The following is an 18,517-nucleotide window of genomic DNA, read 5'->3' as shown; positions in this document are numbered from 1 at the left end:
GGGTCACGAGCAAGCTGGAGCCTATCCCTATGAGCAATGGACTATGGGCGAGAGGTGGGGTACACCCTGGACAAGTCGCCAGATCATCACAGGCCTGACACATAGAGACAAACAACCATTCACACTCACATTCACACCTACAGTCAATTTAGAGCCACCAATTATCCTAACCTGCATGTCTTTGGACTGTGATAGAAACCGGAGTACCTGGAGGAAACCCACGCAGACATGGGGAGAACATGCACACAGAAAGGCCCCTGTCGGCCACTGGGCTTGAACCCAGAACCTTCTTGCTGTGAGGTGACAGTGCTAACCACTACACCATTGTGCTGCCTGTATCAACATTAATTACTTAAATGTAATTTCTCGTATCAGGACCTGACCTCTGTATCTAAAATCCTTGGCTTGTTGGTATCTTCAGCCAAGGTCTAGTCCTCTTGGTTGAATCTAGCACCCTAATATTTTTTCTGTTTCTTCCTCTGGGGGAATCTTTCAAATTTCTATAGAGAACCCTGCAAACAAGGGTTTACCATTCATACTAGAATCCATTTAGAAATCTAGAACCAATAACCATACAATGAACTAACCCCCTTTGTCTAAAATGGTAGCTAACAAAGCACTTTGGATAAAATTCTCGGCTAACATAACATACAGTATATGTAATTAATAAAATAGATGTAACTGTAGATAACTTTTTTTTGGTAATTTTTTTGACTATAGTCCAAAAATGACAAGACACATTTAAATATTCTGTTTTGTTGTCAATTTATTTTTGCTAACCCATGTTGGGAATGTTCATGACCAGCAGGAAGAAAGCTACTTTGTGTTGTTCTTCCGATCAAACTTATGCAATAAAGGCTGGTTTGAGAAGTCTCCTGGCACAAAAACCTCCCATGCTTGACACGAGGGAGCCTCATTTCTGTCATCCAGCAAAACATGACGTGTGTAAAATCCAGTCTGTCCTGTTTGCCCCCGCTTTCCTCTCAGATTCTGGAATTTAGAGGAAAGGAGAAGCGCAGGACAGAGGAAGAGAGATATAAGAAAAGAGGAAGAGATGGAGCCAAAAAAACACAGGGCAGGTGTACCTGTATGTAATAATATAGCCAAGCAAGTCTAAATACTGTACTCGGTACAACCGTAGGACTAAATTCAGGCTCTGCGCTTATGAAAATGTCATTTTAATTTCTCTGGTAATCCTTACGAATTTTAACCAAACTGACTCCAAATCTCTCTGATATGGTTTTGGGCCAGCCTATGAACATGTGCGTTTCTTCGAGCCTGTCTTACAAAATGCATTTTTTTTTCACCTGATCAAACAAAGAATGGCATAATAGGATGACGTGGTGCTTTGAAATCGATGACTTGTATTGTTTGTAGTATGCTGCTAGCACTGACATGAACCATAGCGAGGTTTACAGCACACTCATGCTCCAGTCCTCGTGCGAGCCTTCCCACAGGCAAGTCCAGACACGTTACGATCAGAACTCGGAGCACAGGGAGAGAACAGGAACAGGAATAACGGGATTCCACCTCCGTGTCCCGGCTATGGGAGTATCGGCCTGCTCCTTTCCCACGAGAACACACTTGCCACTGATCTGGGGGTCTTTGCATTTGTATCTACACCGAGAGATCTGACTGATGTTCTTATCCAGAGTGTCTTACAAAAATGAGGACTCACTGAAGGAAGGAAAGTACAGAGCTGGTAGGCAGTGCTGCCATATCCTGCTCCCTGGCTGTATGGGAAAGTATGCTCGATAGAGTTCAAGAAGTTCACATGATAAAGGAACACATAACAATAAAGTTTAAAGAAAGAGCCAATGCAGAGCCCTCTTTTGTTCAATTCCATTGAAACATTACTTTTCCTGTATTATCTACTCAAACACCTACATCACGTGAATACTTAAAAAAAAAAAAGAGCTGGAGACTCAGTTCTCTTTGTCTCTGTGTAAAATTGTCTCAATACCATCTGAGATTACACTTTCATTGTCCTCCATGAGACAGAGTTTGACAGTAACAATGAAGTAAACTCTCTCGTATTTATTTGAATTATTTTTTAAAGTTTTAACTCAAGAAAAATGATTAGCATCAAAACTAATGATACCTCCATGGCTTAAACACAGACATTCTGAAATTGCCCATCATCATCATCATATGACAAACCCTCATTTCAAGTAATTTGATTTGTAAATGAACATCATATGCAATTAAGGTGATGTTAGAAGGAAGGTTATGCAAAAATTAGTTCTCAAACAGGCCTCTTGTTTTCTACCACTTTGCCTCAGATTGCACTTCCTGGTTCTTCCACAGTTCCTGAAAAAATCATCCTGACTGCTGTCATCAAGCGTCATTGTTGACTTGTTCAATTTTAAGAACTTCCTGGAAGTGTTAAGAAGAAAAGCTCAACTCTAAGGGTTTATTCCTATTTGTTGAGTTGCCTTGTTTTTCAAATCCTAGTTCCTGCAGATGCTGGAAACCGTGTGCACAACACATCGTCTTCTGGGTTAAACCGCTTTCTGTCTTAGCTGCCTCGTGATTATGGAGTTGTATGAAATTGCTGCGTGTGCTTCTGATCTGATCTGGATTCTAATGTTGAGTTTTGAACAATGACTACATTTCCATCAAGCTGGTTTGGCAACGGATTGTTCTTGCAAGCATAAATTTACATTTGTCTGAAAGATACCTTGTCAAGTACATTTCCCTTATCTAATAACCATGATACTCATGATTTGGGACCATGATGAGAAAATGTAACAATCACTCTGTGGGGAATGTGTATTTTCAAAATAAAAAAGGCTAATTTCATTTTAACTGTAAGCATAATGTGTGATACAGTGTTGTAATTGGTAGCATTACAGCATCACAGCTCCAGTGTCTCCTGAACTCAGGTTGCTGTCTACGGAGTTCCACATGCTCCCCATTGTGTTGGTGTGGGTTTCCTCCAGGGTCTCTGGTTTCCTTCCATCTCCCAAAAACATGGTGGGCAGATTGGCTGTGCAAAATTTCCCTGAGTCATGAATGAGTGTAAGTGTGTGTGTATGGTGCTCTGAGATGGACTGGTGTCTCATCAAGGGTGTATTCTCGCCTCGAGCCGATGTTGTAGTCGAGTCACTAAACCTTGAATCCAAGTCCAGTCTTGAGTCCCCAGTGTTCAAGTCCGAGTCAAGTCTAAGTCATTAAAAAAATTTTCAAGTCGAATCCGTGTTGAGTTCGAGAACAAGACTCCAACCGCACCATCTGACAATGTTTGTTTCAGCGCTATTAACATTAGTTTGTTCCTGAACATGACGTATGAACAGGTGAATGTGCTTTTCTTTATCAGGGAGTGTGAAGTATTCTGTCAGAGATGGTTGGGAGACGGATGTAAGTGCAGAAGGTGTGTTTATTAATATAAGTGAAGACGGTAAACAATCCAGAACGGCAGGAAAAATCGTAAAACAGTGAAACAGGCGACAGGTCGAGCGACGCACAAACAGGCTATCATAGACTCGGCAGAATCAAAGACGAGAAACAGGAAATCAGGGATCAGGAAACCAAACAAAGAAATAAGGCTTGGTAATATATCAGCAACGCAACTCAATACTTCGCAAAGTAAGTGTATTTTCACAGTTTTCATATATTAAGGTGCTGATTGCGCCTTAATCGTGTGCAGGTGCGAATCATTTATGGCGCACGTGAGAGTCCACTTGGTGCGTGCGCTGTCCGGAACACGCCCAAGAGTCTATCTGATGCACACGCCAAGGCGCGCAGGTGTGACACTCTTGCATGAAATTAGTACAAAATTAATGTGGACATAAATATCTTGTGCCAAATTATTCTGGCGTGTTACAAAAAACAAAGAAAAAATCCGAGTCCTCGTCTCCAATTTACAAGTCCTAATGCAGTTGATGCACAAGTCTGAGTCCAAGTCCGAGTCATCAGTGCTCAAGTCCAAGTCGAGTCACGAGTCCTTAAAATCAGGGCACGAGTCGGACTCGAGTACTCCAAGCCTGCCTTGTGCCCAACGTTCCCTAAATTCACTGCGTCCTAACCAGGATAAAGTGCTTACCTAAAAAAAAGATGAACAAATGAATGAATTAATGAGCGAATGAATACACTTGTGTTGTGACACACAAACCTTTCCCTTGGCCCTGTCTAGCCACCTGACTTAAAATTTCCTGAAGCCACCACAAATAAAGCGAACCTCACATTTAAAAAATGTTGCACTCCTGAGTGACACAATAGATCGTAAGATTGTGTGTACAAACCACGGGCGTGTTCGGGAGTCCATAAGCGCACAATTGGCCATGCTGTCTGAGTGGGAGGGACTGTATTACTCTCTTCCCTGTCAACAACAATGACTTCAAGTATGCAGAAGAGGGCAGGTAGTGCTTTCTTACAAGAATTAGTGCATTCAATTTTCAATTTGACCCGGGAAGTCAGAACTTCCAAGTTCCCAGTCAGACATTTCAACTGGTATGCATCCTGAAGTCAGATTTCCGACTTGGAAAAGTCAGAAGAACCTCACTAACACCGACACCAAAATCCAAGATGGCTACTCCGTGCATTCAAGAGTAATTGAAAGCTACAGTAATAAATTGTTTATTAGCACGTCTGTCTTATTTGTTTTTCATTATATCAGTACACAGAGTACCATCCAACATCTATCTAGTGGACATGTTGCTTTGGTGTTTGTGTGTGTAAGGTGTTGTTATGAACTGGTATTGCTAACAATGGCGAACAATGGCTAATGACATAACAAAGGTTTTCCTGGAAGCCTCCATCTTGGTTTTCCGACTTATTGTACTGGAACGCGGTCAACCCAGACGTGACGTCATTCCCAGCTCCAACTTCCAACTTCCTAGGTAAATAGAACGCAACATATGTCCAGCTATTTCCTATGTTTTGGAGGAAGCATTTGTTAGCTTCCGTGGTTGGTAGCTAGCGGGGTGGGGGTTGGCAAATTGTGAGATAACATTACAAATTAAATTAAAGTAAATAAACAATTGAGAAACAGTGAGACAGGATTCATGGCTACATTGCTCATTTCTCCATTTCTGGATTTAACCCAGAACTTGGAGCAAGCTGACTCTTGGACATTGTAGACACTTAATAAAAGTGAAGAAAACTTCAAAGCTAACTTCACACACATTTTATGATCTAATATTATGGTATTGTGTTGATAATAGCAGGGCTTTTTGGACACAGATTTGCACCTGCACAGAGAATTAAAAGGGGAGCCTTCTCTGATTAAGATGTGGCTTACCTTGTGCCTGGAAATCCCTGAGGTTACAGTAACAATCAAGATCAGTGCCCCATGATCTTTAGGTGTACACCGCCGAGGGAAGTGGCTTATGTCTGTATAATGTGTAGCTCATTGAACTCATTGTTTGTCTTTATACTTCCTGTACAGAGGAAACAAAATGTACAGAATTGCTGCGTGTCACTGTTTGCCATTCTGAGGTTGATGTATAATTACAGCTGCTCACAAGTACAACTGTTATGAAGGGGGAAAAGATCCGACCATCAGTCAGAATGTGTAACCCTGAGGGTAGAGGCATAGCCATGGCAGATAAAAGGGGGAAAGTTGTTTATGAAGTACTTGTGGGGCAAAAAAATGAGTGTGGATAAACAGAACATAGCCAGCATGCACTGAAAAAGTATTGGTGTGTGTGTGTGTGTGTGTACAAAGAAAAAAATAATGTTGTTCATGTTTCCCTGTCTCTTTTGTCTCTGTCCTCACTATTTGTTCTATTTGTTTACACTCATCCTACAAGTCGCTGACAAAGACCTGTGATCTCAAAAGCCAGGAGTGATTATCTCAAACTAGGATCCAAATTCTCTGCGCTAATTTGCATGTTTTTGTGTAAACATATGTGTGTGTGTGTGTGTGTATGTGTGTGTGTGTGTGTGTGTGTGTGTGTGTGTGTGTAAGGGGGTTGTTTTCAAGGACCTGTAATGAAATAAAAGTCCACAGACGTTGTTTTGTTCAGAAATGAAGCTAGAAGTGTGTTTACATGTCTTTATTTGAGTGTCAGTAGATGAGAAATAACTGAATTTACATTTAATATTCTATTAGATCTCACACACACACACACACACACACACACACACACACACACACACACACACACACACACACACACAGAGTCTAGCTGTCTCTTTTAGCTTGCCTCTCTTTGTCTTTATCTGTGACTTTCTTTCTGCATCTGTCTTTCTGTCTATGTATCTTTCTGTCTGTCTGTCTGTCTGTCTGTCTGTCTGTCTGTTATTTTGCCTGACTGTTGCCTGTCTCTCTATTTGTCTGTCTCTTACACACACACACACACACACACACACACACACACACACACACACACACACACAAAGGATGTAGAATATTGCCAGAACATTAAATATTTGATTATTCTGAGCACATTTATACGTAACGTTTACAATCCTTCCTGCAACATTGCTGCAACATTTCCAGCAATGGGTCGCACTTAACACTAATCACACTGCAAAGCAAACCATTTTGAAACATTGTGGGAATGTTATTTCTGGAACGTTCCACTCTAACCCTTTGGGGAAGTTACTGACTGACTGAGCGTTGTAAGACTGTTCTCTGTTAGCCATGCTGTCTGTCTGTTTCTTTCTGTTTCTGTCTGTCTGTCTGTCTTTCTCTGTCTCTCTCTCTCTCTGTCTGTCTGTCTCTCACCTGTGGTGTTTGTTATTGGGGCAGGCTGGCTGTACAGGTTAGTTGTGTGTGACGGGGTTGCTGTGTGTGTGTGTGTGTGTGTGTGTGTGTGTGTGTGGTGAGCGTGTGAGCATGTTTGGACTGCTCCCGGATCCAGGAGTGGTGTGGGACAGTCTGGGGTGCAGATGGAGGCCAAACCCTCTCTGACTCACCCCGATCCTGACCCGGTTCCACCAGTCCGGTCACATTGTACTCCTCTTACCAAGAACCACAAAAGACATCACCTCTCTTCTCCTTTCTGTTTCCTCCTTTTCCTTTCTCTTCTTGGAATTTTTAAGCTCCATCACCCACACACACACACACACACACACACACACACACACACACACACACACACTTCACTGTTGATTCCTGTTGTGCACCCCCTCGGGTCCCCACGTGTCATCACGTCCTGTGCATTTTCACATATATGTGTGTGTGTGTGTGAGTGAGTGAGTGAGAGAGAAAGAGAGAGATCTGGTTTAGCTACCTCATCTTTTCCCAACACGCCTTTGTGCTCTTGTGACTATAGTTACATTACATATAAAGAAAAGCAGTAACTTTTTGCTCTGCATCATTCTTCTTCTCACCTGAGGTGGAATCTGCAGGCACAGAGAGCCTGGCTACGGACCAAACAGGATCCGGATTTAATCCTGGCAGCTCACGCACCATCACTAAGCTCCTGATGTACATATTAATATGCTACATGGGCAGTGTAGCCGACTACACAGACGACTCTGAAGGACGATTTAAATGCCACAAATATCAAAGTTGGGTGTAGGGTCAGAAAATGTAAAAAACAAACAAAAAAACAAAAAAACAAAGGAAACATGCATGTCAATAGCACTGAATAATGACATCATAAATTGACAGGAATATGAGCTTCTACTTACCCACAACTTCTCTGACATCAGTACAACCTGTCTACTCGAAGAAAACTTTCAACACTTGCACTTATTAATTCAATTTGTTTTTCTTTCATATTTTCACACTCAAACCCACAGACATTATCAGCAGACTGTGAACGTTTCTGTTGTGCGTCATACAACCCACTGCTACGAAAGTCCCGTCACTCAGGATGTGATGTTTAATAAATCCCTCATACAAACAAAGTGTTCAAACACTTGAATCTTATTTATGAATCTAATTTCCAGACAAACAGTATGTTCAGTTCCTCGTGGTGTCACTGTACTTTGTCCATCATGAGATACGTAAATACTCATCATGTATCATGATTAATCTCGGTAAATTCCCAGAAACTTGGTACCAGATTATGTTCCAGTAGGCTGATCTGTCCAGAGGTTAAATGTACGAGTTGATGAGACTCTCTATTTATTTATACAACCAACAATGTTGAAATAACATTCATTATTCTATCCACATTCACTGGATATGAGCAATCACGCCCTCTGATTGGCTACTCTGCAACTAGGCTATCAGCTCATATACCGTGAGTAGAGAGAAACAAAATGGTGGAGCGTGTTGCTGAACCAACTGAGGATGAAATCAAATCTCTACTTTAAAACAAAACCATAAACATTTTTAACAAGTATTTAAAAGAAATAGAAATAGCTAAAAGAATATCATTTTTTGTTTGTTTGTTTGTTTCCCCCAATATCTCCTGTTCCACACGCCAGCCCAGTCAGTGGTGGTAATGCACCTTTAAGTTGGTTTGCCAACTGCCAAAAAACCCTGAAGAAGAAGACCTCAAAAAAATACCAAAAAAGGCAACAAGATATGGAATAAAAGTATTTGATGATAAGAACGTGTTTTTTTTCTATTTTTCAAGAATTATTATTATTATTATCGCATTTTTCACAAATTGCTCCTGTCATTTCGCCGGTTTGTTTGCATTCTAATGTTGTCAGATGTTTTGTCTAAAGATTTAATGATCGAATTTGCAAAAAATAAAAATAAAAATGCTCTGTTTCTCAAAATCCAGTGAATGTGGATAGAATAAACTATCAGCTCATGTACGACTCAATTTCATGGAATAACTGTTAAATGTACACTACTGAACACATCCCATTCCAGATTTAGTCATCTTCTGCTGTTATAATAACCTCCACTCTTCTGGGAAGGCTTTCCACTGGATTTTGTAATGTGATTGTGGGGATTTGTGATCATTCGGACACAGTTACAGGACTTGACATGAACTCTTTAATCCACTCATCCAGTCCACAAGCAGTAAGATTTTCCACTCGTCCTGACCGTAACCTTTGTATTCCGATGTATTTATGAGTTCAATGAAAGGAAACGTGATTAACAAAGTTTATCAAAAAACAGGTATAGTTATCTCATCTCATTATCTCTAGCCGCTTTATCCTGTTCTACAGGGTTGCAGGCGAGCTGGAGCCTGTCCCAGCTGACTACGGGTGAAAGGTGGGGTACACCCTGGACAAGTCACCAGGTCATCACAGGGCTGACACATAGACACAGACAACCATTCACACTCACATTCACACCTACGCTCAATTTAGAGTCACCAGTTAACCTAACCTGCATGTCTTTGGACTGTGGGGGAAACCGGAGCACCCAGAGGAAACCCATGCGGACACGGGGAGAACATGTAAACTCCACACAGAAAGGCCCTCGCCGGCCACGGGGCTCGAACCCGGACCTTCTTGCTGTGAGGCAACAGCGCTAACCACTACACCACCGTGCCGCCCCAGGTATAGTTATGATAATCATTATGCTTTAATGATTTATAATTTTTCAATACAACTCAAACTTTAACTGTAACAATAAACAGAAACCATCCAAAGCCCCATTATGGTGCGTGTGTGTGTGTATGTGTATGTGTTCTAACCCATTACCTGATCTGCAGGTTTCAGAGTTAGACTCACCCAAATTCAAAGGTTCTGGAGGAAATAAAGTTAAATCTTGATTAATCTGGTAAAACCTGCAGTATAAATTCATTTAAAGAAATGAAACTGAAAGAAAAAGAAACAAGTTGGACATGATAAGGGTGACAGAATCACGTTGTGAATGAAAAACCATTCAGCATGGTCGTAAAATTCCCGCCAAATATTTTACAACATTTGTGATGGTTAATGTGAACCGTACAAAAGAAAAATACAGTGAAAGTCTAAATGAAATGAAGATTCACCACAGAGATTTATTTTATTGAGGCGTTTGATTGCCATTTCTCCGATTTCAATGAAAGTCTAATCATCTATAATTAGATATTGCGATGTGATTAATTTTACACACACATCTGCTGTACTTGGCTTCCCTGGAATTTCGTAAACAATAACATGGTCGGCTCACTGAGGGAACTGAAATTGTTTTGTTGGAACTTTATTGATGTAACTCTTGAATAATTACTATAATAACTGTGATTTTCAACAAATATTCAATTCGTCCCGTCAGACAGGCAGATGAGTTGGTTGTCCTGGACAGTCAGACTACCATTAATGTCAAGCCCTGTATCAGATTAGTGAAGTCAGGCACTGATGTTGGGTGAAGAGTAATGTCTGAGGTGCAGTTGGTGTTCAGTGGGGTTGAAGGGTTGAGGTCAGGGTTCTGTGAAGGACACTTGATTTCTTCCACTCCAACCTTGGCAAACCATGTCTTCCTGGAGCTTACTTTGTGCACAGGGCCTTTATCATGCTGGAACATCTTAGGCCTGTTAGCTCCAGTGAAGGGAAATGGTAGCACTATCGTAAGCAAAGACATTCTATACAATTCTGTGCTTCCAACTTTGTGGCAACAGTTTGCTGAAGAACCAGAAATGGGTGTGATGATCGGGTGTCCATAAGCGTATGCATTATTATAGCATTGATATCACAGAAATGTTAATGCAATCAAGTACAATCCGTTTCCAGGGTCCCCGGTTCGATCTTGAGCTCCGTGTAGGTTTAATCCGGGTTCTCTGGTTTCATCGCCTCTCAAAAACATGCCATGAGAGGCACTGCCTATGGTGAATTGCCCCAAGGTGTGACTGAGTGTGAATTTGTGTGTGTCCTGGGATAGGCTCTGGATCCACTACCACTCGGGCTGTAAACCTTAGGCTTCCACACAATAAGCTATGATACGATTACGATTGTTAAGATACCACTAGATCTGCTGGGATATGATACAATTTTGATTCAGAAAGCAACAATCGATATGTGATACTAATCCGCTATGATACGATACAATATGATTTTGATTCATAAGGCAGTGATTAGATGTTTGAAAACACCCTGGGGTAGGTATTTTTTCTGTTAATTTGTGAATGATGATGATGATGTAGAGAAGGACTAATTGAAGTATTTTCTGTCCTTTTTCACTAGTCATTGATTCATAGCAAATTACAATTGATAATATTCAGTTTATAATGGTTGCTTTGGTTCATTTTAATTCCTGCCTTTAAAGCAATTAACCAGGAAATTCTGAAATTATGGGGTTATGAAATGTCATCATTATACATTAATACAAGATGTTCTAGATGAAAAAAATAAGTGGACTTTAACTTAAAAACGTTAAAGTTGTAACATCAGTCTGTTGGGCCATTTCCCCGGGCGCGGCCATACTAGATTAGCCAGATACATTGGATGGATGTATTAGGAGACAAAAATTAAGGTGGCGCTGCATGACATAGGATTCCACACGTCTTCCTCATTCCGTCCTGGATCCAAGACGTTTGGCCGAGTGGCTTCATCAAATAAAGCGAGAAAACTTTACTCCTGGAAAAAACAGCGAATTGTGCAGCAAGCATTTTACAGAAGATTTGTGGAGGGCTTGGATGAAAAAATCACTGGGAAGAAGCGAGACACAAGGCAGAAACGACAACTGAAGCCAGACGCGATCCTGACTTTGTTTCACCACAAAACACCTTCAGCATGACAGCACACTGTGTCACGCATCAAACAAATAGCAGATAAGCAGGTCAATATATATATATTTTTAAATAAACAGGAAATAAATGAGCCTCTACTATATTTTGATTCCTTTTCTAATCCTGCATTGCCAAGTCACGCTAGATGATAATATTATACTATAGTCGAGTACAGCATGCACTTGTATACCTCCACTGTGCTCGCGGAAAATTACATCACGTACGATGGCATCATGACAGCCTCCCTGAAAAAAAATAGTCCTGTCTATTTTCATCACTTTCGTGGTTATCCATCCATCCATCCATTATCTGTAGCCGCTCATCCTGTGCAGGTTCGCAGGCAAGCTGGAGCCTATCCCAGCTAACTATGGGCGAGAGGCAGGGTTCAACCTGGACAAGTCGCCAGGTCATCACAGGGCTGACACATAGACACAGACAACCATTCACACTCACATTCACACCTACGGTCAATTTAGAGTCACCAGTTAACCTAACCTGCATGTCTTTGGACTGTGAGGGAAACTGGAGCACCCGGAGGAAACCCACGCGGACACGGGGAGAACATGCAAACTCCGCACAGAAAGGCCCTCGCCGGCCACGGGGCTCGAACCCAGAACCTTCTTGCTGTGAGCCGACAGTGCGAACCACTACACCACCGTGCCGCCTGCATTGATTCAAATCACGTGAGGATTACACCCTTAACTGTGACCCTGACCAGGATAAAGCACTTACTGAAGATGAATGATGAGTGCATGTATCTGTTTTCTGAATCTGTATCTCGAAAAAGTTATTTTTTGAGAACTTTACAGCTGGTCTTCCTGGGTTTATTTGCGCTGAACCCCTTTCCAGACTGAACCCTCTTCCTAATCACTGCTCCATTCCCATGTAAAGTGCAGCTTTATACATTTTACCTTCCTAAAAGTCAAAGTCCCTCCCGTGCCAGGACCTGGTGTTCCCAGGCAGTCTCCCATCCCAGTACTAACCAGGCCTTTAAGGCACATTGGGCGGCACCGATTTCCATTTCTATAGCCCTCGGCCTCTCGCCTATTACATCGCTAGGGTTACAGTGGGGGGCTGGTCCTCTAGTAACCGCACAAGTTTGACTTTCTACTCACATCTGTATTGTGGCGTGCCTCACCAGATGGCAGTAGGTACCATTTTTATGATGTCTACCTTCCTAAAGCATACATTAATGTTTTTTTTACCTTTTACAGCCAGCATCAGATTCCTCTCTGTCTTCCTTAGTAACTAAAACAACACACAACCTTTCCACAACTTCCCCCCAACCTCTTATTGTAATCAATAACACAAAATAAACACTCGCCAGCTGAAAAAGCGACGACGAACTCCTATCACCATTGTAGAGGAAAGCATAAACACCAGAGGTTTCTTCTTGATGTCTTTGCTTCACATGCTCCATCGAGGACACATCTAAATGGCTGATGTCCTTTTAAAATGCTTGGGCTGTTTGAAACATAACCCCCATCACATTTATCTGTTTGACGAACCTGAGTCCTGCTTGCCTGCATTATACCGTATCAGTCAAAAGTTTGTACACCCCTCATGAAAAACTCATTCATAGGTGTTTCTCTATTTTGACTATTTTCTACATTGTAGAACAACACTGAAGATATAAAAACTATGAAATAATATCTTGAACATATATGGAATTATGTGGTAAACAAAAAAAGTGTTAAAAAAAACAAAATACGTTTCATATTTTAGATTCTTCAGCGTATCCAGCGTTTACCTTGATGACACTTTGCACACTATTGTCATTATCTTAACCAGCTTCATGAGGTCGTCACCTGGAATGCGTTTCATATAGAGATCTTGCAGTCACGTGACCGGAATGTACACAGCCGCCATCTTGTCGGTCAACAACACAGCTGAATACTGCTGCACTCGTATACAAAATGGATCAATTTCAACCGACGGACTACACGGCTCATTTTTCTAATGAACAGATAACTAGATATATGTCTAAAATAAACGACCTACAGATTAGTGACCCTTATGGCTTACCGGACGTAGTTTTCACGACCGTGTCAGTGAATATTGAACTGCCAGAGGTGGAATACCCAGATGTGTATAATTACCTCATTAATTTTCCCTCGCTGTTCAGTGGTGAAGCACTGTGTGCTTATAAATCTCTGGACAGCAGTGGCGTGCACAGACATTTTGGGGGGCAAGTGCTCTGGGGGGAAAAAAGGGCACTTTTTTGCGCATGTGGAACACCTTATTATAAAAGTCTGAGATTTAACCCTCCTCTTGTGTTCGGGTCACCACTGACCCGTTTTAGTTTTTAAAGGTGTAAAACAACCACTTAATGTTAATTTATTACACCAAGGCTTTTTGACTTTGCCAGGAATCTCTAGTTGAACAAAATAGAAAAAGAAATTTTTGTTTTCCTAAATCTGAAAATGGTCTAGCAAAAAATATAATACTTATGTGCAGTTGTTTCTGTATGCGACGGGCTACTTCACGACAAAATAATTACAGCTTGGGCTTAGAGGGCAAACAATACATTTTCACTCGATTCATGTGTTAGCTGGCTGGTGGGGTAGGGGAAGAGCTGACTGACTGCCCGATGTGTTGTCTGAGCTACGACAAGGCCGTGGCTTCCAGGATGCTATGCTGCTGCAACCTCACATTGAATGCACTGCACGCTTGTTCACGTGACAGAGCAAGAGAGACAGAGGTCCGGTGTGTGTGCGGAGGGGGCACACATCGGGACATTATTTTCACACACGCTTTTAATGCCGCGGCTTTTCTAAAAGATCATGTCGACATTGGCCTCAGTAAACTGTAAAAAAAAAAAATTCAAAAGGGCACTTTATTGGACAGAGGGCAGAGGGGCAGGTGCTTGAGCACCACCTCGTGTCTATCTGTGCACGCCACTGCTGGACAGTTATCTTTACAGAAATTCAGGATTCGTCAGCCGCCCTCAGATGTGGCATCTTGTAAACAAGAAAATAACAATCCTCATTGGACGGGTAAGTCACTTAAGTATTACTAGTACTGATAGTAGATATATCAGTAGTATCTAGTATAGCACTGACCAGCCGATTATAGAATAGAATAAGATAATTCCAGCTGTAATTCCAAATCGTCCGTCTTGTTTACCATGGATCTGGTGTTGGAGAGGTAGAGGCTTGGCAGTGGAGATTTGAGTGGCTGTTTTCTGAGCTTAGTCAACAGGCCGGCTCTGCCTGCAGCCTCGCTTTTGCTTCCGCTCCTGACGCTGCCTCCTTCGCCTGCCAGACCCGATAACAATCCACGGAGACCCCGCTGGTCTCGCTATCTCGCCCGGAATGTTGTGCATGCGATGGAAATCGCTACAAACTGTCATTTTCTGCTGGAAACCAATGTCCAGTAAGTCCATACAGTTGTAGTGGATATTGAAGTCCGTGGTACAGACGAACAACATGCAAAAATACACACAAAAAACATAAAAAACGTGCACAGGTAGGGAGAGCGTATAGCCGCAGCCATTGTAGTAGAATTGTATATAGTAGGGTTTTCCAGAAGAAAAGGTAGAAGTAGAAGCAGAAGTAGAAGGCAGAAATATGGCGTTTGACCGACAAGATGGCGTCTGTTACAATCTGGATCGGCTGTGACGTCACATGCAAGATCTCTATTAACAGCTGTACCACGTCAAAAGTTAATTAGTGGACAAGTTTTTTGCCTTAATGCATTTGAGAGCAAATAGTAAATACTAAATAATAAACACAGTAAACAGCCCTATTCAACAACTGTTATGTCAAGAACTGCTCAACTAAGTAAAGAGAAACAACATCCATCATTACTTTAAGACATGAAGAAGTGTCTTTTATTTAATAAAAAAACAAAAAAAAACATTGACTGAGAAGGTGTATCCAAACTTTTGACTGGGACTGTATGTGCTGTGATCTGGGAAAACCCTTTTCATAGAGAGCTTTTGACATTTTCCACTATATACGTGCTTAGTTCTTTTTCGCTTTTCTTCTGCGTGTATCTCGATGTGAAGTTCTAACATTTTTTTAAAAAATCCCCCAAAAGGGAAAATTGTATTTCAAGATTTCATTCTGACTGATACACAGATGTTTTCAACAGCCTGTATTTGATTAGAAACTGTACTGATTGATGTACAGTGGCACGCAGCTATCCAAAATACTTGACCAAAGTTTGACATTCAGTGTGTGAGAAAATCACAGGTAGCTAACAATGAAAAGCTGCTAGCTCCTTATCCGAGAGGACGGTGGCCTGGGCAAGATCAAAAAGTAAATAAAAACATTTACATATTTTGGGAAAATATATTTAAGGCCTGGTCCCACAATACTGATAACTATAACTGTAACTATACAGTGCCTTGCAAAAGTATTCATCCCCCTTGGTGTTTGTCCTGTTTTGTCGCATTACAAGCTGGAATTAAAATGGATTTTTGGAGGGTTAGCACCATTTGATTTACACAACTTGCCTACCACTTTAAAGGTGGAAATTGTGTCTTTATTGTGACACAAACAATAATTAAGATAAAAAAAACAGAAATATGGAGTGTGCAGAAGTATCCCCCCCCCCCCAGTCAATACTTTATAGAGCCACCTTTTGCTGCAATTACAGCTGCAAGTCTCTTGGGGTATGTCTCTATTAGCTTAGCACACCTAGCCACTGGGATTTTTGTCCATTCCTCAAGGCAAAACTCCTCCAACTCCTTCAGGTTAGTTGGGTTGTGTTGGTGTACAGCAATCTTCAAGTTATGCCACAGATTCTCAATTGGATTGAGGTCTGGGCTTTGATTCGGCCATTCTAAGACATTTAAATGCTTCCCTTTAAGCCACTCCAGTGTAGCTTTAGCAGTATGTTCAGGGTCATTGTCCTGCTGGAAGGTGAACCTTCATCCCAGTCTCAAACCTCTGGCCGACTCAAACAGGTTTTCCTCCAGAATTGCCCTGTATTTAGTGCCATCCATCTTTCCTTCAGTCCTGACCAGCTTTCCTGTCCCTGCAGATGAAAAACATCCCCACAGCATGATGCTGCCACCACCATGCTTCACTGTAGGAATGGTGTTCTCAGGGTTTTGGGCTTGCGCCACATGTGGCTTTTCCCATGATGGCCAAAAAGATACATTTTAGTCTCATTTGACCAGAGAATCTTCTTCCATGTGTTTGGGGAGTCTGCCACATGCTGTTGGGCAAATTCCAAATGTGTTTTTTAAGCAATGACTTTTTCTGGCCACTCTTCCATAAAGCCCCACCCACTCTATGGAGTGTACGGCTTAAAGTGGTCCTATGGACAGATACTCCCATCTCCACTGTGGATCTTTGCAGCTCCTTCAGTGATATCTTTGGTGTCTTTGTTGCATCTCTGATTAATGCCCTCCTTGTCTGTGAGTTTTGGTGGGCGGGTTTGTAGTGGTGCCATATTCTTTCCATTTTTCTATAATGGATTTAATGGAGCTCCGTGGGATATTCAAAGTTTGGGATATTTTTTATAACCCAACCCTGATCTATACTTCTCCACAACTTTGTCTCTGACCTGTTTGGAGGCTCCTTGGTTTTCATGTTGCTTGCTTAGTAGTGTTGCAGAGTCAGGGTCCTTCCAGAACAGGTTGATTTATACAGACATCATGTGACAGATCATGTGACACTTTGATTGCACACAGGTGGATCTTAATCAACTAATTATGTGACTTATGAAGTGAACTGGTTGGACCAGCGCTTATTTAGGGGTTTCATATGAAAGGGGGTGAATACTTATGCACACTCAAGATTTCTGTTTTTTATCTTAATTATTGTTTGTGTCACAATAAAACAACAATTTTCACCTTTAAAGTGGTCGGCATGCTGTGTAAATCAAACGGTGCTAACCCCCCAAAATCCATTTTAATTCCAGCTTTTAATGCGACAAAACAGGACAAACATCGGGGGGAGGGGGATACTTTTGCAAGACACTGTAACTACAACTATAATGATAACTATAAATAAATCAGTCCCCTGCAGTTTATGTGGTCGGTGCTCCCACCAGACCGATAATGATACCTATAGCCCAGTCCTGGGTTTATCCGTATCGGTGAGATTCTGGAGTGATTTTTCCAGGCCTGGACCTGATCCGATAAAACATCTGACCAATCAGGTCATTGTTTACATGTGACGTTGTCAGAGCACGTGCTGTTTTTCCCTGGGCATCTTTGTACACCTTTGTTGCGTCATGAAGTCATACGGATTCATGGAAAATAAAATAAAATTAAATTAAAAATATAATACAAAACACGGATCTTTTATTCACAGATATGTATGTGATTATTTTTCATGAAATATCAATAGTAAATTAATAAAGTAAACATATAAATGCAGGTAAGATATTTTAATTATGAACTTCAGCAGTCCAAACATTTAATTGTTTTAGACTGCTTAATTTTTTTTATTCATGATGCATTTTTTTATCCGTATGAAATCAGTAACCAATCTGTAATATACTGAAATGTCTGTGACCGATCCGTAAATTATTAGCATCCGTGATGCATCCGTATTAAAATCCGTAACCACTCTGTATTTTGTATCCTTTTTTTAAAATTAAAATTATATTTTAAAATAAAAATTATATTCCTGTAATGGCGGCATGGTCATGTAGTGGTTAGCACTGTCGCCTCACAGCAAGAAGGCCCGGGTTCGAGCCCCGTGGCCGGCGAGGGCCTTTCTGTGTGGAGTTTGCATGTTCTCCCCGTGTCCGCGTGGGTTTCCTCCGGGTGCTCCGGTTTCCCCCACAGTCCAAAGACATGCAGGTTAGGTTAATTGGTGACTCTAAATTGAGCGTAGGTGTGAATGTGAGTGTGAATGGTTGTCTGTGTCTATGTGTCAGCCCTGTGATGACCTGGCGACTTGTCCAGGGTGTACCCCGCCTCTCGCCCGTAGTCAGTGTACCCCGCCTCTCACCCATAGCCAGCTTGCCTGCGACCCTGCACAGGATAAGCGGTTACAGATGATGGATGGGTAGTCCTGTGACCTATCCATATTTTTGTCAAC

General features: G+C 41.6%; 1 long non-coding RNA gene across 1 annotated transcript; it reads right to left on the bottom strand.

The window, feature by feature from the left end:
- Positions 1–766: 766 nt before the first annotated feature.
- Positions 767–7,728, bottom strand: LOC132896291 (uncharacterized). Its single transcript, XR_009655989.1, has 5 exons — positions 7,585–7,728; positions 7,282–7,428; positions 6,865–7,103; positions 5,243–5,381; positions 767–990 (listed from the first exon to the last, which is right to left on the bottom strand). It is a non-coding gene; the product is annotated as an uncharacterized LOC132896291 (long non-coding RNA).
- Between the last annotated feature and the right edge of the window lie 10,789 nt (positions 7,729–18,517).

The sequence above is a fragment of the Neoarius graeffei genome, chromosome 13 (assembly GCF_027579695.1).
Source record: "Neoarius graeffei isolate fNeoGra1 chromosome 13, fNeoGra1.pri, whole genome shotgun sequence".
Lineage (NCBI taxonomy): Eukaryota > Metazoa > Chordata > Actinopteri > Siluriformes > Ariidae > Neoarius > Neoarius graeffei.
Note: the sequence above shows the minus strand (reverse complement) of the source record. Positions and strands in the feature narration are given on the sequence as shown.